The sequence below is a fragment of the Nelumbo lutea genome, chromosome 1 (assembly GCF_056320005.1).
Source record: "Nelumbo lutea isolate HS-2025 chromosome 1, American lotus-T2T, whole genome shotgun sequence".
Lineage (NCBI taxonomy): Eukaryota > Viridiplantae > Streptophyta > Magnoliopsida > Proteales > Nelumbonaceae > Nelumbo > Nelumbo lutea.
In genome coordinates, this window is record NC_142684.1 from 180,394,429 (window position 1) to 180,418,697 (window position 24,269).

The window sequence follows — 24,269 nt, forward strand, 5'->3', positions numbered from 1 at the left end:
GTATGGATCTATGACGACACCCGTACAAAGAACGATCGACAAATGCAGATGCCTAACATCCGTGTCATGCACAGTCTCACGCCCTCGACCCACCATGATTCTCCAAGGAAGCGAGAAGTCAACAAGGAAGTAGCCACCATAGGGTTACCCCACAAAAGCTCTCAGTAGTCGAGGTTGATGCCTCCGCACCTCATTATGATGCCCTCTCCGACCAAAGTCATGGCCTCTATTAAAGCAAAGGCAAAATAGTACTCCCTCCGGTCAAAGCAGAGGTCTTCTCCCAACGCACCGCTCAACCTCCACCATTGCGGCCTCGAGAGTGGAGAGCAAGTGACGATATTGGCGCACACGACAAGGCCTAGGATTTCACCACGTGTCATCGGTCAGATGAGATCCTGGCCGTCCACTCCTAATAACCTCCAACCACTCCATGGTAAGGTCAAGTATAAATGGGGGTGCCGAGTTCAAGGTAAACCATATTGCTCGCTCTTGCTCTCTAGCTTACTTTCTCTTGAGTGACCTCGTCTCAATCCTAGTTCGACCCCTCTCAAGCACTTGACTAACTTGATTGTCGAAGTCTCCGCCCCTAGGATAACACCCGAGGCCACTAACCTGTGATCTCTTCTTACTCTCAAGTTAGACTCGTAAGCCTCAGGCAGAAGCGAAGTTACCTTATTGCCCCCAGCTCCATCCTAGGTAGCAACAGATCCAGTTGTTGATATGAGATTCTATCAGTTCATAATTGAAGCAAAAGGCCGAAGAGTTGAGTTCTTCTAAAATCTTTTTAAGAATTCTAAGGTTGGAGAGTTGAGCTTCCAAGATATTGAATCTGGTTGGTGTTTGGCTTCAAGGTGGTGTGAATACATCAATGAAAGCAGGACATGATTCACATGATGAATATCATCTTATTTCTGAGGAAGAAGATGATAAAGAGTGTTTTATTTCAAAGAGTAATTTTGATATTTTTAAAAGTTTTAAGTAACACATTACATCACATGATACACATAACTGATTTTGAAAATTCAAGTACTGAATTAACACACTTTGAATTTTGAAGATCAAAATAAAACTAGGCTCAAAGTACAAGATACTAATCTAAAACTGGGTTGGGTTTAGGCCAGTGGGTACGAGAACAATGGCAGAAGTGATGGGCAAGTAAGGAAAAATGAAGATGAATGGCTAGTAGTAGTAATAGTTAATCCTCTAGGAAAAGTAGAGAAATTAATTAAATCAAGAAGCTTAATAAATAATTAAGGGCCGAGAAATTCGTGTTTCTCATGGGGAGTAAAGACTAGCTAATACAGTGGGAGAACTAATTAATTAAATAATGAAAACAGTCCAGTGAGGGAAGGTATCCTGCCTCTCACATGGCCATAATGTGAGAGGAAGGTAAACATGCAAAAAGATTCATTAACCAGTGACGGAAGGTATCGTGTCTAGCTCACATTACTGTGATTCAAGTTTTATGTAAAGATACATATGGCCTTGATTGGCAATCTGCGCATTAATTAGAACTGATTTTTAATTTTCTTCTCCCATGGCAACCTCATCAACTAGATCTTCAGATTATATCTTCTATCATCCAGAGAAGTTGAGAGTTTGATATAGTTAAGAAACTAGTACTGCGGAAAAGCTTAGCGAGTTGTTGACTTCATAGACAGTCGATCCCCAGCTTATCAACACAACCTGATTCACTGTTTTAGCTTTGACGCTGCAGAAGCTGTTGAAAGCCATTAAAAGAAGTGGGTCGTCGGGTGGAATCCGCCCTGAATTTGGTTGTTTTAAATGGTGGCTTAATGCCATTGGTTTGGAACAAGATCTCAAGACTATTTTGTGTACTCTCAGCCATGCATGTTCATTCTCTCTCTCTCTCTCTCTCTCTCTCTCTCTCTCTCTCATTATGGTTTTACTTGTGCTGCAGATGCATTTTGAGGGATTCTATTGCTTCCATAACGGTAAAGCTCATAACTCTGTATTTAATCAAGTTCATAGAACATGGGCCTAAGTTATGACTTTTAGGTCTACTAGAGCATGATGCAATAATAGGTATTCTTTAACAGTGGGCCAGCTTCAGCCCACAATGATCACAATTCACAAACCCACTGTGTGATTCTCGGGCTATATTTTTAGGCTGAGGTCTGTGCATAATTAGTAGATCCATCGCATAATCAGACCAGCACTGCACTTATCAAGCCTCAGCCTATGTTCACCCCTAGAGAGTACTGAGTAGTGGCCTAAGCCTAACCATGCCAACTCAGTTTCTCTTTCTCCTTTTATTTTCTTGGTGGTGGGGCCAAGGGTGGAACACATGGTGGGGTATGTGGTCGCCACCACTTGCCATCTGATCTGACCCATGTTTGAAGAACCAATTCAACATTGAATGGGACCTTGCCCATGCCAAAGATCAGCCTAATCTTCCATTCATACTGGTTTTTGGTCCAACTGATCTACAAGGTAGGAGTAGGACCCACCATTTGTTGGGCTCATATGGGGCAAATTTGAAAATTATTGAGGAATGAAGTAATATTAATGAGAACTATTCCCTGTGTTACGTACAGATTATCTAAACAAGAACGAAACCCAAGCTTTCATGTTCTGCGACAGGCCAAAGAACGTTCGATTGCTAGTTGTAGCATTTCGTGGAACAGAGATAGCCAATGCTGCAGATTGGTTGACCGACCTGGACGTTTCTTGGATCTCTGTATTTGGAATTGGAAGAGTTCATGTAGGATTCATGAAAGCCCTTGGCCTTCAAAGCAAAGAGAACAAAATCACGGCAAAGGTGTACACTGCAAAGAAAATTTGGCATACTACAACATAAGAGAAGAGCTGAGAAGATTGCTGTGAACAAACAAAGATGCCAAGATATTAGTAACAGGACACAGCTTAGGTGGTGCACTTGCAACCCTGTTTGTTGCTGGGCTTGCATATCATGACGAAGATGACATACTGAACAATCTGTTGGCTGTCTACACATTTGGGCAGCCAAGGGTTGGAGATAAGAATTTTGAAAAATTCATGGAGGAAAAGCTGAATAGGGATTACAGGAGGCATTTCAGAGTAGTTTATAGATATGATATTGTTCCTAGGTTGCCTTTTGGTAATCCAGTTACAGAATTTGTTCACTTTGGTGGATGCCTCTACTACAGCAGCTGGTACAAGGCACAGGTTAGTGATCTTGGTCCATCACAGCTTATCCTCTCTCTCTCTCTCCTTTTTCTTTGCAACCCCTCAAAATTTTGTGATTTTTCATTGAATTTAAAAAAAATAAAAATAAAAAATATCAAATATGATACTACTTAAATTCACCCACAATAAATTCTGCTTCCTTTTTTATGGCTTCATGGGGCTACACAACAGGGGTAGCCCATTCTCCATAACCAATAACTCCCCCAACTCTGATGGCAATAGGATTTGACCCCAAACCTTCGCTACAACTAGTCAGAGAATTTGTCACCAGTTTATCATTGACCAACTTTCCCCCTCTCAAAATCCAAAAAAAAGAACGCCCCCTTAGTATTTTTCACAAAACTAGAGATTCTTTTTTTTTTTTTGCCAAAACACAAACACAAACACAAAGAAATATTATTCATTTAGGAACATCAGTACATCTAGAAAGGCAGCTCGTAGTAGATTGTTCTTGGGTGTTTTTACAAGCATTGTAAGCCAGTTCATGAGCTAACTACAATATTAGAACATCCACCTATATGATTCATACATATCATATCAAAGTAGTTCAGTAAGTGATTGATTTCCTCTCCATAATAGCCTTGATTGACCAATCTACTCCATCATTAGATATACTATTTACAACACTTACTGAATCAGAAAAAGCAGAAAGTCTAGATTTAGTTGGATCGCCTGCTTCGGAGAAGAGCCCACCACTCAGCTTGAAGGCTGCTAGTTGTGTTAACTCTTCTACTTCCTGCCTGAAAAATTTAACCATTATTTGTTTAGATTATTACATAACCAGTTGAAAGCAGTTGTAGATTCCGGTCTGAAGGATCCATCAACATAGAGATGATATTCTGAGCTGACTAGCTATTATGTGCGAATGTAGAAACACTGGGGAAGCTGTTGAATTGATTAACGTTGGAATCAAATAAAAGTGTATACTCTTGACCAGCTGTACGAGTTCGGCTTCAGTCAGGACAAAGCCCATTCAAACAGCCTTTACTGTCTTGAGAATATCTTCGTACTTATATGCTTTATTTTATGGGAAATATTTTCAATGCAAGATTACAAAAGGCTGTTAGAATGGTATGGGCACAGGTTTACCCTGATGGAAGCCGATCTGCAGCTATACAGGATTTAGAATCTTGTTGCCATAAAATTTTGCATTTCTCATATCCCATATTGGTCTCTGAAGAGAATAAGGCTCAGTTTGATAAGAGTACAAATACAAATATATAAAGTGCGAACACAAGGTTGAGGAATATTTGTACTCTTCCAAACTAAGCCTAAAAAAATTCTATGAGAATATGCTGTTCTTCCATGGGAAAAAGGCGCAGCTTTTTGCACCTCCATTCATCTATGAATTTGTGAATTGTGTTGTTTTGGATATCAAGAGGATTTATTCCAATCTGTGCAGTGAACCAGACAGCCCTAGCATAACGACAGAGTGAATCTGATTCCGTTAAAAACTAAAGGTTATCCTTTGTTTTTATTCCGTTTCACCATACCTTCCACACATAAATAGCTGGAATCTCAATGAAACTTTTGTCTTCCAAATGAGTGATTTTCTTGTCAGTGGTAGAAGTTGTTAGCAAAGGCCTAGAGGTATAAGTATTATATACGGTGAAAACTTTGGTAGAAGAAAATAATTTTACTATTTTAGAGCTTAATTTTAACATTACATGATTAACTTAAATGGGCATTATTGATTTTCTTTTGTCTGTAATTACTTTTATGGAGTAAGTGCAGGATTTGAAAGAGGACACAAATGAGAATTACTTCAATCCCTTGTACTTTATTCCCATGCACTTCAATGCTTGCTTGGACTTTGTTAGGGCAATCTTTGTCGGCATTAAAGAAGGGAAAAGTTTTAATGAAGGTTTTCCCTCTTTGTTTGTTAGGGCTTCTTGTTCCTGGTATGAGTTCCCACAGTCCAAGAGACTATATTAATGGAGCAAGGCTACGACGTAAATGAATTATCAGGATGGGGAAGTGATGGAGTGCAATCCGGTCGGTCTTAGCTGTCAACAATTTCGCCTCTGACTGGAGCGACAGGGAGCCTGAAATGGAGAAGATGAGGGAACTCCGGGGGGAACCCGGTGAGATAACTCCGAAGCTCAAGTTAGTATTCTCTCAAAGGCAAAGTAAAGACCAGATGGCGCAAATTTCACATACCTTGTTGTTGGGGGTAGGGGGCCTTTTATAACCACTTCGTGTACTCACTCCGAAGCCCCTGTCAGGTCGGGTATGATTACATTTGTTTCTGTCAGTTCGGGTGTCGTCCTTTTTGCTGGGACAGAACCGCCACTGCTCCTTGTCAGAGCCGTCTCTGTAACTGGAGATGGTGGTGTCAGGTGGCGATGGTAGTTGGCCATTTGGAGTTCGACCGCCAAGTGTCAGATCCCAAATCAATCAGGTGCACCACCCCTGCGTACAAACTTCCTCGGTGTCAGGCATGGTATGGTTTGTTCGGTTTGGCATCCTGGAGGCGATGTGCTGGAGTGGTGAGCGAGGTGAAGTCTTGAGTTTGGAGGTATGTCCTGTATTGCCGTAGTGTAGACTAGTTCGGTGAGGTGAGTCCCAAGCTGCTATAAGGCAGGCCAGTTCGGCGAGGTGTGTCCCAAACTGCTATAAGGCAGGCCAGTTCGGTGAGGTGTGTCCTGAGCTGCAGGCGGGACAGTTCGGGGTACTATCTGAGTGACTTGGGGCCTAAGGGAGAGTTCAAGCTCCTAGTAGGGAGTTTGGACCGCTAGTAGGGGAGTTCGGTTTGTTGGTTTCTTCCTTTGGTGCGCACGCCTTAGGCGTGCTTTTCTGTCGAGCTGTTGCCTTTGCCACGTGTTACGTAACTATGAGGTCGGGCCAAATCTTCCTTCATCAATTGCCCCCCACTCCTCGCGCCAAGGGTCTTGCCCTGGCGCGGGGAGTTTGCGAGGTGGTAGGTGGATTTGTCCCGTTCTTCAAATCTTGATAACGCGAGGTGCTTCGTCAGGGTTCTTTGGTTTTTTGGAGTGTCCAAAAAGGTGGGAGACGTGCATGCCTGCTTACAAATGTTGACAGACGTGGCAGCGTGCATTTATCTTAAATTTCAAAAAATCGTGCCACTGGGAACGTGACAGCAAGTCTTTTGATTTTGAAAAAAAGCGCGCCACTGCTGTTTTGAAGAGACATGCGCTGGCAGTTGTCAGTTGCAGAAAGACGTGCGCTGACGTTTCGTCCATTTCAGAGAGATGTGCACCAATCACGTCTCGGTCTCAGGGGACGTGCGGTCAATGCGAATGCAGGCCGTCATATTGACTTTGATCTGCACTGTTGGTTCTTGGTTACTGTAGCTATAAATAGTAGGGGACCCCAGTCGATTTGTCACTTCTGCGGTTTGCCACTTGAGTTCGCGTCCAATTTTCCAGCTCGTGCCCTAGCCTTTTAGTTCGCGTCTAGGATTGTTATTTCGCCTCCAAGGTCTTCTTGCTTGTTTCAGTTTCCGGAGCCTTCGAAACATTTTTTCGGGTGAGTCTTTCTTGAATCCACCTTTTCTCCTCGATGTCTAGCTTGGATAGCTCAAACAATTCTTCGAGTAGGTCTGATGTAGGTTCTACGAACCGAGTCTCATCCCCCGATGGCCTTAGTGATCCTGAGGTAGAACTTGAGGACGACTTCAAACCCATAGGTAGAGCCGCTTCGGGCAATTTGGCGTCTACCTCTCGTCAAGGTCGGATGCTAGATAGATTTGGTCCTTCGACCATGACGCCCGAGGAGCTCCAATCTCTTATTATTTCTTACAATTTGCCCGGCGGGTACGCCTATTTCATTCCTTCGGGTAGCTTTCCTTGGGAACACGGTCCTAATGAGATCGTGAAATTTTGGGAGCAGCTCGCTGTGGGGCTGTGATTGCCTTTCCACCCCCTTCTCGTCGAGGTCATAAACCACTTTGGCATTACCATTGGCTAGCTTCATCCGAACTCTATTCGGAACTTGGTGGGGACAACCTCCCTTTTTTGCGAACAGGGCTTCCCTTTAGACTTGAAGATATTCTCCTCTATTTTAATGCTCAAGAAACAAGCAGGTTCTCTTCCCGGGGGAAGACGGGCGTATTACCTGTCTCCTCGCCCGGGTTTTAAGCTTCTGCACGAACTTCCCAACAAGGTCCCGACATGGAAGCGGGACTACTTTGGGGTGCGAAGTGCACAAGGGTGGCCTTTTCAAACCGGGTGGGGGGAGGCCGCTCCTGATTCCGGTGTCACTCTCGATAAAAAGATGGTGAAGAGCCTCTGGCAATGGGCACGACAAGGGTTAAAATGCCATCAGTACTTAACGGAGACCAAGCTTATTGCGGTCGGCCTGAGTTCGGGTAGGTTTCTTGCTCAGAGGTTTCTTGTTTGCTTTGTTCCTTCGTTTTTTCTGATGCCGAACTCTTTTCTGCAGGTGTGATGGACTCAGAGAGGACTCGTGGGGGGCGCATGTTCCAAGGCATGAAGAGGAGGAAGCGGGTCGCCAAGCGAACTCGTACCGAGCTGCCCCAGGAGGAGCAACAAGTTCCAGACCACACGTCGGAGGATCTGCCCAGGGAGCCCGAGGTGGCTCCTTCAATGCAGGAAGCGGCAGGAGCCCCTTACGCCGAGACAACTCACACGGGTGCTCTTGCCTATTCTAGTGCTCCCGCTTATTCTAGGTCCACTCTCGGTCTCAGGAGCGTGTTGTCGCCGAACTACGCTCTTCAGAAGAGTAGGGAGGCCACTTTCCCCGAGGAGATCGCGACGTGGACCGGTCTTCCCTTGAACCAGATCGCCTGTCATGCCGTAACTCATGCTATGGTGGTGAGTCAAATTTCGTCTGCCCTCTTTGTTTTCTATCCTTCTTGCTGTTGTAAATCCTATCCTTTGTTCCTTTTGGTAGGTGAACTCCTCCATTCACGCCTTAGCGGCCCAGGTGGAGAGGAGCTTGAGGCAAGCGCGAACTACCGAAGAGGCCTTTCGTGCTGCCGAGGCAAATACTTGAGCTGCCGAGGCGGCCGCTCATGCTACTCGTGTTGCTATGGTTAGACAGGCGATGTCTCAGTAGGATGCCGAGGCCATGGGGGTAGTCATGAAGCATATGGCAGATCTGAGGTTGAACCTGCAGCATCAGGTCGAATATCTTCAGGAGGACATCAAGGAGAAAGCGCAGATCTTTTCCCAAGGTATTGAAAATGCAAAGAAAAAGGCCATTGAGGACTACATCGCTTCGCCGCGTTTTGACGACCTGATGGTGGATTCTTATAGAAGGGAATTCAAACTGAGCCGGTGGATGATCCGGAACACATACCCCGACCTCGATATTAGCACCATATCCACTTCGTGTATAACCCAGGAGATGGCCAACGCTGTTGATGGCAAGCCAGATTTTGAGGGTGAGGCAGGGCCTTCGGGAGTCGTTGAAGTGCCTTCTGATGGGGAAGAAGTAGCTCTGGGCTTGTAAATTTTTTTTTGTACTCTTCCTTTTCTCGCAATGAAGTAGACAATCTTTTTGGTTAAGTGTTGTTCTTTTTTTCGAAATGATAATTTTCCGAACTGATAATATGCCCGATCTGTTTCTTGCCTGGGTTATTGCACTCACGTGACCTGTTTCGGTGTTTAGTACTTAGTCTCTGCTTCGCTTTAGTCTTTTGACTGATATTTTGTCGAACTGATAATATGCCTGACTTTTCGTTGCTTGCCTATGCTGAGGTTCCTCTTGTTAGCTCGGCATCCTGACCCTTAGACTCTTGTAGAGATTTCGCCCACTTCGCTTGGCGGTCTATAGGTAGTATCGCCTTAAGTTAACGATGTTCCACGCTCGGGGTACTTGTTTGCCTTCTAAGGTTTCGAGCTCGTATGCTCCCCCGAGCGCTCTCTTTACTCTATAGGGCCCTTCCCAATTTGGTCCAAGTTTGCCCACGCCGGGTTCGAGCACCAGAATCTTATGGAGAACCAGGTCGCCAACTCGGGCATTGTAGTACCGAGCTACCTGCTGCTGATAGGCCACTGTCCGGATGTGTGCGAGGTCTCTTACCTCATCCAGTAGGTCGAGGTTGGTGCGTAACTTGTCTCCGTTCATCTGATCGTCATATGTTTCTAGTCACAGTGTAGGTACTTCGATTTCCGCTGGGATTACCGCTTTAGTGTCGTAGGTGAGGTTGAAGGGGGTCTCTCCTGTGGCGGTTTTTTTTATAGTTCGGTGAGCCCATAAAACACTTGATAGCTCTTCCGCCCAAACCCTTTAGCTCGGTCAAGACGTGCTTTTAGTCCGCGTAGGATGGCTCTGTTCATTACTTCTATCTGATCATTTGCCTGCGGGTGCACGACCGATGTGAAGTTCTGCCGAATTCCCATACTCTAACACCATTCTTGGAACTTGATATCCTCAAACTGCTTGCCGTTGTCGGAGATCAGTACCCGAGGTAACCTGAAGCGACATAATATGTTCTTCCAAAAGAAGTTCTGTATATTTCGGGCTGTAACTGTTGTCAGAGGTTCGGCTTCTATCCACTTTGTGAAGTAATCTACTGCCACCACTAGGAACTTTCTCCCACCTGTTGCTGGCAGAAATGGCCCCCAGGAGGTCGATGCCCCATTGTGCGAAGGGCCATGGGCTGGCGAGGTATTTGAGGTCGGAAGCAGGCTGATGGTGGATATTGGCGTGCTTCTAACACTTGTCACATTTTTTGACGAGCTCGACGGCTTCTGCCTTCATCGTTGGCCAATAGTATCCTTGTTGAAGTGCTTTTTGGGTGAGTGCTTTGCCCCCCAGGTGTCCATCGCACAGACCTTCATGAGTGTCGCGGAGTACGAGCTCAGCTTTGGCAGGTCGCAAGCAACACAAGTAGGGGAGCGTGTAGGACCGTCAGTACAACCGTTCGTCAATTATGACGTATTTGGCTGCCTGGCGCTGCACCCTCTTAGCCACATTGCGGTCTGCAAGGAGGGTTCCATCTAGCAAGAAACTCGCGAGTGGGTCAATCCAGCTCGGCTCTACTTCAAGGATGGGAGCAACCTCCTCTGCCCCATCGAGAATACTAGGCCGAGGTAAGTCCTCTATGTACACGATTCTCATGTTGTTGTGACTTGTGTTGGCTAACCGGGACAGAGCGTCGGCCTCTGTGTTCTCTGACCTCGGGATTTGCCTGATGAAGTGTGATTGGAAGTTGAGCAGGGCCTCTTTTACTTTCACTAAGTATGCGATCATGGAGAGCTCGCGTGCTTCATACTCGCCCGTAACCTGGTTGACCACGAGCTGGGAATCATTGCAGATGACTATGTGCTTTGCTCTTACCTTTTGCACTAGGTTCAGCCTGGCTATCAGTGCTTCGTATTCAGCCTCGCTGTTGGATGTCGCGAGCTCAAAGCGTAGTGTGTATTCCAATTTTGTGCCACCCGGGCCGCATAAGACTATTCCAGCCCCGCTACCATGCTGGTTCAAGGAACCATCTACGTGAAAGATCCAGGGCTCCTCATCCCAGTTCGCACTTGGCCTGACCAGGAGAGATGCCACACTGGCTGCTACTTCACAGGGTTTAGACACTATTTGCTTGGGAGCTCCGGGTTCACCCGAACTGGGGATCTCGGGCTCAACCTGCTCATGGGCTTCGAGCCTGAATATGCACTCGGCGATAAAATCTGCTAAGGCTTGGACCTTAATGGCGGTCCAGGGTTTGTACTGGAGATCATACTCACTGAGTCCGATGGCCCACTTCGTCAGCCGACCGGAAACCTCGGGCTAGAGCAAGACTTGTCTCAGAGGTTTGTCAGTTAAGACGACGACGGTGTGAGCTTGGAAGTACGGGCGGAGTTTTTGAGCTGAAATCACTAGTGCGTACGCTATTTTTTCTATTTGCAGGTATCTCGTCTCTGCTCCCTGTAGAATTTTACTAATGTAATAGACGAGCTGCTGGACCCGATCTACTTCCTTTATTAGTACCGAACTGACCACCTCGTCGCTCGCCGAGAGGTACAGTTCTAAGACCTCGCCCTCCTCGGGTCTAGCTAAGGTTGGCACAGTGGCAAGGTAGGTTTTAAGCTCATCGAACGTGAGCTGGCAATCTCGGGTCCATTCGAACCCTTTGCCTTTGATTGCTTTAAAGAAAGGCAGACAGCGGTCTACCGATTTGGACATGAAGCGGCTTAGAGAGGCTATGCGGCCGTTTAGCCTTTGAACCTCTTTTACTTTTCGCGGTGGTCTCATATCAAGGATGGCCTTTATTTTGTCCGAGTTGGCCTCAATACCGCACCGGTTGACAATGTACCCTAGGAACTTACCCGAGGTGACACCGAAGACACACTTATTTGGGTTCAGTCTCATTCTATATTGACGCAGAATTTGAAAAACGGAATTTAAGTCTTTTATTAATTCCTGTGAGAACTGTGTTTTGACGACCATGTCGTCTACATAACATTCTATTTTCATGCCAATTAAGGGCCGAAAAAGCTTATTTACAAGTCTTTGGAAGGTCACCCCAGCATTCTTTAGTCTGAAGGGCATGACCTTGTAACAGTACAGGCCGAACTCGGTTATGAAGCTAGTTTTTTCCTCATCAGACTGGTCCATCTTGATTTGGTTGTAGCCTGAGTAGGCGTCCAGGAAGCTTAGTAGCTCATGCCCCGAGGTCGCGCCCACTAGGCGGTCAATTCGGGCCAGGGGGAAGTAGTCTATTGGGCAAGCTCAGCTCAGGTCGGTGTAGTCAACGCACATGCGCCACTTGCCATTTGCTTTTTTCCCCAGCACTGGGTTGGCTACCCAGTTCGGGTAATGAACTTCCCTTATGAAGTCTGTTGCGAGGAGCTTTTTGACTTCTTCGTCGACCGCCCTCCAGCGCTCCGGGGCTAAGTTGCGTTTCTTCTGTCTAATCGATATGACTACAGGGTCAGTGTTAAGTTTGTGAGTTATAAGGCCAGGGTCAATACCGGGCATATCCGCCGCGGACCATGCAAAAATATCTAAATTTCGAAGTAAGAAACTCACCAGTTCAGTTCGTAGAGGCTCCTTGACGAAAGCACCGATCTGTAGCATTCGCGCCGGATCTGTAGCCGAGGTCGGGACTGCGACTGTTTCCTTAGTGGGCGAAGCTCGTTCCTCACCCTGCTCCGCAGGCTGCTCCAGTTCGGGGTCGTCGGCTACATTGGTTTTTCCCTTTAGGGCGGCAACATAGCATTTGCGGGACTCAAGCTGGTCGCCCCACGCTACCCCCACACTGAAGTCCGTGGGGAACTTCATTGCCAAATAGTAGGTGGAGACCACTGCCCGCAAAATATGTGTAATTGGCCGCCCTATTATGGCATTGTATGGGGAGGGGGTCGCGACCACGTCCGTGCTGCTACCGAAGTGCAACCTACTACCACTGAACCACCCACTATCACGTGGATGATTCCCCGAACTGGCCTCTCTTCTGGGGGAGGTCGCTACAAGGCTTCGGCCGGTCTACTACTCGACTCGGGGGCATCATTTCCGTGTTCCCCTTGCAGACCTACTTTATTATTATTGTCATTATGTACAAAATTTCTCAAATATCCGCAATGGATGAGTCCCTCTATCTCATCCCGGAGATTATTACATTGTTCGGTACTATGATCGTGATCTTTATGAAAACTACAGTATAGATTTTTATTCCTCTCGTTTGGATTACTCTTTAGGCGAGCGGCCACTTTATGTAGGGGGCGTCCTTGATCGTCATCAAGATCTCGGTCCACCTTGTGTTCAACGGCATGTAATCCGTCCAAACTGCTAAGGGAGCTCGGGACGGCTGGCTTGGCTTCACCTCTCGGGCCTGGCTTCTTCTGTCACCTAGGTTGGAGGGCTCGCCTTCTCTTTTTCCTTTTTCAACCCCGCCTTCGGTTCTTTGATTGATTCCTTCCTTTGTTCTCATGAACGTGTCCGCAAGCTTGAGGAAATCGGCCACGGTTGCTGGCTGGCTGGCCACCATGTGCCATTTGAATTCTTTGTGCGTTACCCCTCTTTTGGCCGCTACGAGCTGTATCGTGGGGTCTAACCGTGGTATCTGCAAGCATGCTTCATTGAACCGCTTGATGTAACTCCGGATGGGTTCTCCTTCTCTCTGGATTAGCCCGAAGATACTTTTCTCGGTTCTGGGGCACCGCTTGCTGGTAACAAAGTGTGCGGTGAAAATCTACACGAACTGGGCTCAGCTTTTTATTGACCCGAAAGCTAGGTTCCGGTACCAGGTGCGGGCCACCCCCCTAAAGGTGGTGGTGAAGGCCACACACATGACTCACTGGCCCTAGCGAGGTGCATCTGTGACTGGAATGCGTCAAAGGACCCATCATACTTGTTCAGAGATGGAAGTATGATGGGTCAAGTTAGTATTCTCTCTGACTGGAGCGCAATCCAGCCGGTCTTAGCTGTCAACGATTTCGCCTCTGACTGGAGCGACGGGGAGCCTGAAACGGAGAAAATGAGGGAACTCCGGGGGGAACCCAGTGAGATAACTCTGAAGCTCAAGTTAGTATTCTCTCAAAGGCAAAATAAAACCAGATGGCGCAAAGTTCACATACCTTGTTGTTGGGGGTAGGGGGCCTTTTATAACCACTTCGCGTACTCACTCCGAAGCCCCTGTCAGGTCGGGTATGATTACCTTTGTTTCTGTCAGTTTGGGTGTCGTCCATTTTGCTGGGACAGAACCGCCACTGCTCCTTGTCGGTGCCATCTCTGTAACTGGAGATGGTGGTGTCAGGTGGCAGTGGCAGTTGGCCGTTTGGAGTGCGGCCACCAAGTGTCAGAGGCGATGTGCTGGAGTGGTGAGCGAGGTGAAGTCTTAAGTTTGGAGGTATGTCATGTATTGCCATAGTGCAGACTAGTTCGGTGAGGTGAGTCCTGAACTGCTATAAGGCAGGCCAGTTCGGCGAGGTGTGTCCCGAACTGCTATAAGGCAGGCCAGTTCGGTGAGGTGTGTCCTGAGCTACAGGTGGGATAGTTCGGGGTACTGTCTGAGTGGCTTGGGGCCTAAGGGAGAGTTCATGCTCCTAGTAGGGAGTTCGGACCACTGGTAGGGGAGTTCGGACCGCTGGTTTCTCCCTTTGGTGCGCGTGCCTTAGGCGTGCTTTTTTACCGAGCTATTGCCTTTGCTATGTGTTATGTAACTATGAGGTCGGGCCAAATCTTTCTTCATCAAAAAGCATGGAAGTGTTGAGGGTTTTAATTAATTAAATGAGATCAAGAAATTTATGATACATTGATTGGTTGTGGAGCTTATGGGAAGTACAACAATAAGACAAAATTGGATATATATTTAATATTTTTTCCTTGATCCTATATTTTCAGTACTATAGCCTTGAATATGGAATATATTATGTGGGGTCTAACAATAGACCTTGGCCCTATGTTAGAGAATAGCAATCTATTCAAGGACTTCACCTAATAGCTTAAGTTTTTAGGTTAAATTGTTCTTTGATGGATGAATCTGTACTTGTTCACATTTCAAGCCCAATAGACTTTCGGGTGAGGAGATGTATTAAAGAATATTAATCTATTCAACGTCCTAACATTTTAAACTTTTAGGTTAAATGATTCTTTGACACCCCAGATGGTCCAAATTCATGGTCTTAAAGGATCCTTTATGCAATAATTTGATCAAGCTGTATGGCTACCATTCATCTACCATTCAGATATTGTATTAAATAGTTTCAAGGGGTTGCAACTTTGACGCATTCATCTACCCGCCTTGAAGGTTGTGGGTACGTAGTAAATCTGAACCATTTCACTAAAATAGATTTTTTGCTCACTTTCTCTACCTTACAGTACACTGCAGCCGCACATCTCATAATACACGATGGCGATGTATGGTTGCAATTCAAGGCGAGAAGAGAGTGAATAGAGAGTTGTGGGTAGTAAATCTGGATCATTTCCAACCAATCCCAGTTCAGGTTAGACCAGAAACACCCTATGAGGTATGGTTTGAAATTAGTTCTACACATCTGCTTATCAAGTAAGAATTGGGTCCTACCCTATCCGAAATAGAGCTGGATTTGAGCTAATCCAGCACCAGTTGCAACCTTAGCATTTTGGTTCGCTTGTTTTATAGCAAATGAATTGGTTGAACTACTCAATGTTGCTTTGTCTTTTATTGAATAAAGCTAAGGTTGGTTGATTTGTTATAAAAATTATTCCAAATTTTATTGACGGTGGATAATTAACAGAAACTGTGCCTAGTCTTTCTCAAACATTCTAATAGCAGAAAGAAAACAAAGACGGAAGAACACAGGAAAGAGAGCTAACTAACTAACATCCACTTAACAGTCAACTGGTTGGCTACATACCCATTAGCCTTTCAGTGAATTTTTCAGCAGTCGCGCGGTATAGCTAGTCAAAACTGAAGCACCCTCGTCGTTTCTTAATTAAATGAAGTAAAATTCAAAACAAAATTAAACCTTTATTTGTATTCTTTTTATTTGTACTTCCATACATTTATACTAATATAAATAAAATTGCATTGCAACCAAACACAGCCTTATATTAAGTTATAGAATACAATTTCTGGCACAAATGTGTACCCACTCTTCTAAAACTTTCCTCGGATCGCCTCATAAACTTCCCTTGGTCGAGATCCATGTCACTGAAGACAAAAACCCTCTTGACCATCTATTCTTCGCTCAGTTCTCCATTGATGTCCATTCTCAGTATCAGACGTTTTATTTGAGTTAAACTAAGGTCCCTCTCCAATATGCTACATGTGTTTTTATTTTGAATTGAAAAATTTTGGCCTCTTTTTAGAGCTAGGGTGATTATTTTCAGTCCAGCCGTGGGCCAGTCTAGAAATTTCAGGCTTGAGCCTAGGTTTTGTATTTAAATCTGAAATTATTTATATAAATTAAGCATAGAAAAGATATATATATATATATATATATATATATACACAAACACACGTATCATTTTATTTAGGATTCAACTATGATATAGAAAAGATATGGTATCGGAAAAACACATGACCAATCAACTGGAATCATCTACTTGGTAGTGAATCAGGTGTTATTTATCAAAATTCATGGGTGGGTTTTGATTGGTCAAAATTCTTTCCATACCATATCTTTTCCATATCATATATTTTCCCTTTTATTTTATATTCAGTGTTCTATATATATGAATATTATAATATGACATATATAATACATATTATATAATATTGTAGAAATTTAGGCCAACAGACATGAATCAAGACTCTATACTATTCATAGTCAAGTCTTTATCAATCACTTCTTTAGAGAGTAATACCATTTTAAGGAACAGAATAACAAAAGGGCTTTCTCTTCATCTTCAACCTTAACATCAATATTTTGCAAGACCATGATAATAGAGTTAAATTCATCAATATGGGATTTTATAAGTGTCCCTTCAGCCATCCAAAATAGGAATAGTCATTGCTTCAAGTAGAACTTACTAACAAGAGATTTTGACAAGTATGGAGACTCCAACTATCGCAAAAAACCCACAACGGTCTTCTCATGAACAATTTCCCGCAAAACTTTATTCGATAGTAGCAACTAAATCGTGATTAAGGCTTTAAAATCTAACTCCTCCCATTCTTCACCACTCATAGTTGTAAGTTTCTTCTCCCTCCCATACAGAGCTTTGTGTAGTTCGTCTTATCCCAAAATGGCATGCATCTTGACTTGCCAAATACTAAAACTAATGCTACCATCGAACTTCTCAATATCAAACTTCATTGATGACATTATAAATGCCAAACAAAAAATAGGGCTCTGAGACCAGTTTGTTGTGGAAAATCCAAGAAAACAAATTCGAATGGCATTCAAAATGAAGGTAAAACAGAAATAAAGAGAAACAAGCATAGAGAACACACACAGACTGATGTGGTTCAGCTTATAGCCTACATCCATGAGCAAAAGATGAACAAAAATCCACTATGAAGTTGGTAATGGGAAAGAAATATAGAATTGTGCTCTCATAGAAAACCCTAAGCCCCAAAATACATCCAATGTCTCACTCATCTCTCACAAGACTCAGACTCTTGGTACAAAAGAGATAACCCCCGAAATACATAACTCTTCGTATTCGATTCAGACCTATAAAATGAGTATGAATCGGGTCTATACCGCTGCGGGGATTGCACCCTCATACACATCCACCACAAACCACTATAAAAATTTGTCTTTGGTTTTTTTCTCAAATTAATTCGGAGAAAATTCATAAAACGGATCGCCATGTAGAATTCAAGGCAGAAACATAAAATCAGATAATCAACTGAAGTGGGTATGAGGAGAATGGCGAAAGTGATGGACAAATAAAGAAAATTGAGGATGAGTGGCGAGTAGTAGTAGTAGTTAATACTCTAGGAAAAGTAGAGAAATTAATTAAATCATTTAAGAAGCTTAAAGGGCCGAGAAATCCGTGTTTCTCATGGGGAATAAAGACTAACTAATACAGTAGAGACTATTTAAATAATGAAAACAGTCCGGTGAGGGAAGGTATTCACATGGCCATAATGTGAGCGGAAGGTAATAAACATGCAAAGATTCATTAATCAGTGAGTCAGTAACGGAAGGTATCGTGTCTGACTCACAATACTGTGTTTCAAACTTTATGTAAAGATAGCGACCTGTGCATTAATTAGAACTGACTGACTAAGAACCGAAAGGCTTTGTTTTCATTCGCCCACTGTCTGGTTTTTAAACTAGGAATTCACATCAAACTAGAAATTCACATCTGCGCCCCACAACGTTCCACAGCACCTTCCCACCATGTATTAGAAATATCTCCGGCCGATGATAACATCATCAAAACTGATATTATCATTGGGAAATGTTCCCACGGTGGGAATGTACCATGAGACGTTGTAAAGCGCCCCACAATTCATCAACTAGATCTTCAGATTATATGTTACATTACCCAGAGAAGTTGACAGTGTTGAATGTATTTAAGAAACTAATACTGCCGAGAAGCTTAGCGAGTTGTGACTTCATAGACAGTCCCCAGCTTATCAACCCAACCTGATTCACTGTTTTAGTTTTGACGCTGCAGAAGTTGTTGAAAGCCCATAAAAGAAGTGCGTCGGGTGGAGTCCGCCTTGAATTTGGTTGCTTTAAAGTTTAAATGGTGGCTTAGTGCCATTGGTTTGGAACAAGATCTCAGGTCTGTTTTGTTTACACTCAACCATGCATGTTCTCTCTCTCTCTCATAACTCCGTCGTATTTAATCAAGTTCATAGAGCTGATAGAGTTGCCTAATTAACTTGGCCAAGTTACACGAGTTTCACATGAGCCGGCCTGTTCCAATATGGACACTGAGCCCAACCAACCATGGGCCGCATAATTAGGCCCATGGTCCAGGCCTGGGTATGGCTTTCTAGGCCCACTAGACCATGATGCAACAATAGGTACTCTTTGGCGTGGCATTGGCCTGGTGGGATGTAGCCATGGTCCTGAAATCAGTAACATTTTATTTAATACTAACAAAGTAACCCGTGCCGAGCATGGAAGTGAGGAATAAAATAGAATATCAAGTAAATATCCGAGTACGGATATTGCAAGTGATAGGATTATTATGTATTAATTATTTATTATTTATTAATTTCATAGAATTGTTTTACCTTTTTTTTTTTCTTTTTCTTTTAATTCATCTCTGTAAGACGTAGTTGTGCACTGGTTGATTTTAATTGCTCAAAGATTTAGATTAATTAATGGTGGGGTAAAACGAAACTAGTTGCCAAGCCGAACGGTCCGACCGTGTAGGTTTAGACATTACTTGGGTGATCTTTAATCATTTCAAAACGGCAGCAATATATCTTTTGTGATTTCTTTCTATTGATATAATTGATTACCGTGTGATACACTTTTGATCAAAATGGTTGGTTTGACCAATTCCAACAAATTTGACTTTTGAATTTGAAACTTGTTGGGATCGGATCCTTTCAGCTTCCATATCGAAGATATAGTTACAAAGTTGTTCCGACTTATTGATTGGCACTAACCATAGATCCTCGCCCCTGAGAAACGAACCAATACTTACTTTTTGCTCGAGCTCCATCATGTACTTGTACTATTTACAACCCCCAAAAATCGGGATTCTAGTGGAACAGAACAAACAATGCCGAGCCGAGAGCACCTTCATTCCTATATAAAATGGTGGATGTAAGAATCCACAGCCGATTATGTCCTTCAAGTTGCACGTTGCTTTCTCCCATATTGTTTCAAACGAAGCTTTACCATAACATTCCTCCAATTTGAAATTTGAAACCAGTATGAATTAAGTAACCTATACTTTTAATTTTTGTATTCTATATAGATGGGTAGGTATAGGTTTGTATTTACCTGGAGAAATTTCAGCAAGAATTCAATTTAACCCCACGAATCCTCTGGAAAGAGAGGGGGTGCCTTCGGGAACGTGGACACAGGTGGTGCATGGTTGTCGTCAGCTCGTGACGTAGGGCACTGGGTTAAGTCCCGCAATGAGCGGAACCCTCGCTTTTGAGTTTGGAACTCTGAACAGACTGCCGGTGATAAGCCAAAGGAAGGTTTAAGGCTCATTTTCTCTGCCAAAGCATGTTAACTTTTCTCTTGATCCTTATGACTTGCAAGTCTCCAAGCACTCCAGAATACTAGATCTGATCTTGCATCCTTCCGATCATGAACTAATCTGCTGCAAATGAAACAAAAACTGGGCAGTTGCTCATGTATGATGAGAACTTCCATCATCACCCCATTAATAAACCAAAGAGGCACAAATTGGATAAGCAGATCCAGCACGCTGATCTCCACTTTCACCCTAGTGGAAGTGGCTGACCAGTTACCGGTTATTATGGTCCGACCATCCGGTCCAATCTGATTTTGAAAATCATGCTCTTTAATACTATCTTACAAACATTCATGATTTTTCGATAAAAAAGATTTTAACAATTGATCAGATAAACCTTACAAACATCCAATTCCAGACCCCTGTTTTTGCAAATCAAATGGAGCCTAAATTTTGTCTTATTTTATATATTTATACTATACATATTTATATTTATACTCTTTCCAAATTAAATCTTAGGCTTAATTTAAAAAGAATATAAATACAAATTTGCACTCTATATACTTGTATTTATACTCCATCCAAGTTGAGCCTGGAAAATTGCAAATACAAATTTGTATTTGCATTTCAACATTAATCCAGCATATTGAATTAAAGCCATTAGGCCGGATTTGGCCTGTGTCTAAATACCCGAAGCCTCAACCCAAGTTAAATTCAGAATCCAAAAGTCTAAGCCCAACCATGCAAAATCCCTAATGCCCACCTAAGTTGACAGCTTTAAACTACTCTACCCTTCTACACATTCGCCAGTTGAAGTAATGCAAATTAAAAAAATATATATCATTTGAAAACGAATCCTTCTGTGTCTATGTGCTCAAAGCCTCCACAACACCTTTGAATTCAAGTTGAGCAAATCCGAGCCAAATTTATGCTACCATGATTAATCAAATATTACGGTCAGAATGTGGAATATTGCGGTCAAGGAAAACTGCCACGGTGTCAGTTTCCGATATTTGCTCACTACAATTTATGAATGGTAATTAGAAAATATGGACTAATCCCATTCTTCAATTTATGATTGCGAATTTGACAATAGTAGAGACCGAAATGAATATTTATGACATTTGAAACTCTGAATTTTGATTTTAATTAATCATATATTAAAGAAATCTAATAATTTATTTATTTTTCATTAATTCATATTTCAAGACTACTAGTAACTTTCACAACATTAAAGATATTATCAAGGTTCAAAATATCGATACGTCCGATACGCTGGTATGGGCGCATCAGGCGAATCAGTACTCTTTTTGGTTTTTTTTTTTTTTTTTCGCCAACTGATTTAGAGGAACCGGTTTAGGTCTTCGCCCACCCGGAACCGGTCAGACCACCGATACACCTACTGTAAGGGCATATCGATGGGGTGCCGGAATGACACGTATCGGTCAATACAAGCCGATACATGTCGACACTTTGAATCTTGCATATTATTCAACTTAATTAGTTAGCTTTTTTATGGTATTCGGTGCTATTTATTTATGATTATGATGATGAGGTATTTAAGAAATGACTCAAAACGGAAACTTTTGTGTTCATACAATCGTAGTTAATTACTGAATTTTGCAGAAGAACAAACAGTGGGAACCCCGCCACCTATGACTGCCGGTAAAAGCGGAAAAGTGTTGTCCTACCAGGCTACCACGAAAGCCGATAGTATGAAGGTGAGGGCCTGAGGAGATGTGAATCCAGAGGAGAGAGAGAGAGAATCACTGTAATTCTCTTGGCTTAGAGAAAGAAAGAAAGAGAGGATTTAGAGAGCAAATGAGATGGAACGTGCAAGTTTCCATGGCTACCAGAGGCACACGAAAATAAGATGGAACTCTCTCAACTCTCTTTGTTACATCATTCCTCTAGTTCTGATCTTTTCCTTTCTTTTATTTGCTTTCCCATTTTGTAAATGGGGTATGTTTGTGGGTTCAATTTGTAAATAGAGATCCCACCATTCGTTTCTTGCATGCAAACGTATATTCTGTTTCAGCCATCTCAGCGTCTTCCAAAAAGCTCCAACTCGAACTTCTATATCTTTCCAATCGTCCTTGATGATACTCTAGGGTTCTAGCCAGCTTTCTTTTTCCTGTAAAGGATTTCTTACTTTAAACCCTTAATCATTTATTAGTGTTTTCTCTGTAATTTTGCTTTCAGTGTTGTAGCTTCTCCCTTTGATCCCTCAGGCGGATTTACTTACTACCCAGCATGTATAAAAATCGAAAGTGTACGTCCTTCTCTCATTTCCTTCTTGTGATTCGAAGAGCTGCATGCATTGTTTGCTTTCCTCGCCTTCCCTGTACTCTCATGTTATAATGAAACCCAAAGACATTAAAATCAGTTGCTTTTTTCCGCACCCATGGTTGTGTTGCGTGTGCCGTGTGGATCTACTGAAGAAGATAGGTTCTATGTCTGATCTGATCTGATATATGAGTGATGACTCTGGCAGCTACGCACTGGCTACTTACTATGACCCCACGTAGCATTATTCCTATTTTTCCTTTCTTGGATAATTTTTGGAGCTTTCTAAGGTCAACCTCCTCTCTCTCTCTCTCTCTCTGTAAAATTTTAACCTACATACATTCATTTGTATTCTCAGTTTCTCACTTCTCAGTAGTAGTACAGGCCACAGAGTTATATGCAGACATTATTATTTAGATATGAGGCCATAGAAGAGAAGGAGCCGAGCAATACCAGAATGGCCTGTGAAGCTCACAGTGAAGTGGCAAGCGTAGCTAGTCGAGCGGTCGTGGATGCTAACAACTATGAACCATACCGTCACCATCGAAGAAATGGTGACCGGTGACAGGCTCGAACAGGGGATCGGCGTCGTTACAAACGTAGACGCCTTGAATGCAATCGGGGAAGAGGACAGATGGACCACGACTCCTTTTGAACAGATACAAAAAATGGTTTCATCAGTTTCATCGGTTTCGCCATAGGGAATGCTATTTTTGCAAAGAAAAAATGATTTCACGTGCAGATACCTTTTCTTGCGGGAAGAAAAGGCCACGTAGCCTTAACGAAAGAAGCCCATCCCGCTTTAGTATGTATAATAGATATGGGCTTGTTTGGGCCCCAAAACATCACGAATCCACTGTGGTTCTGAGCAGAACTTGTAAGCCCATTTAATAATCAGACCAGAACTGGACTTATCAAGCCCAAGCCTATCTTCACTCCTAGTGAGTAGTGGCCCAACTCAGTTTCTCTTTCTGTTTTTAATTTTTTGGGTATGGTGGGGCATGTGGTCCCCAGTACTTGCCATCTTACCAGTGTTTTCAAAACCGGACAGGACCAGGCGATTGGACCGGAAAAGCCATTTCACCCTAGAGCCGTTTTTGTCAGAATGGGCCGTCCATTCAGACCAGACGATTGAACCATTCGATGCAGAAACTCGTCTCCAGAATGGATTCCTGTTAAATCCGGTTTTAAAAACCGCGCATCTACCCATTTTTGAAGAATTGATTCAACATAAAATGGGATCTTGCCTATGCCAAAGATCAGCCTAAACATATAACTTCCAACTACCTGACTTGGACTTTTATCTACTAAGCTTCCTAGTCCAGTATAACCAGATTGTGATAATCTTCTACACACACTGATTTTGGTCCAACTGATCTACAAGGTAGGAATAGGACCCACCATTTATTGGGCTCATATCTTCATAACTGACATGGACGTTGTTTTTCTTTTATTTCTTTAATGCCCTGAGGCAAATTTCAAAACTATACGAATGAAGTAATATTAATGAGAACTATTCCCTGTGTTACGTACAGATTATCTAAACAAGAACGAAACCCAAGCTTTCATGTTCTGCGACAGGCCAAAGAACGTCCGGTTGATAGGAAGAGCTGTGAAGATTGCTGAGAACAAACAAAGGTGCCAAGATATTAGTAACAGGACACAGCTTAGATGGTGCACTTGCAATCCTGTTTGTTGCTGGGCTTGCACATCATGAGGACATTCTGAATAATCTGCTGGTTGTTTACACATTTGGACAGCCAAGGATTAGAGATAAGAATTTTGTGAAATTCATGGAGGAAAAGCTGAATAGGGATTACAGGAGGCATTTCAGAGTAGTTTATAGATATGATATTGTTCCTAGGTTGCATTTTGGTGATCCAGTTATAGAATTTGTTCACTTTGGTGGATGCCTCAACTACAGCAGCCGGTACAAAGGCACAAGTTAGTGGTCTTGGTCCATGTCATCTTATCCTCTCTCCTCCTCCCTTTTTATTTGCCACCCCTCAAAATTCTGTGATTTTCCATTGATTTAAAAATATAATAATAAAATATATCAAATATGGTACTACTTAAATTCGCCTATAATAAATTCTGTTTCCATTTTTCTGGCCTCATGTGGCTACACAAAAGGGGTAGCCCATTCTCCATACCCATAACCCCCCAACCCCGGTGGCAACAGGATTTTACCCCAACTCTCCCCTACAACTAGCCAGAGAATTTATTAAAAGATGGGTGATGGGTATCTTTTAATACCAGTCCGTTGTTGCATGGATCTCTTCTAGAATTATATTTAGTTAGGGGGTGTTCAACAATATGGT

General features: G+C 43.2%; 1 pseudogene; it reads left to right on the top strand.

Moving 5' to 3' along the window:
- The first annotated feature begins 1,537 nt into the window (after positions 1-1,537).
- Positions 1,538-23,897, top strand: LOC148879575 (triacylglycerol lipase OBL1-like; annotated as a pseudogene).
- The last annotated feature ends 372 nt before the right edge of the window (positions 23,898-24,269 follow it).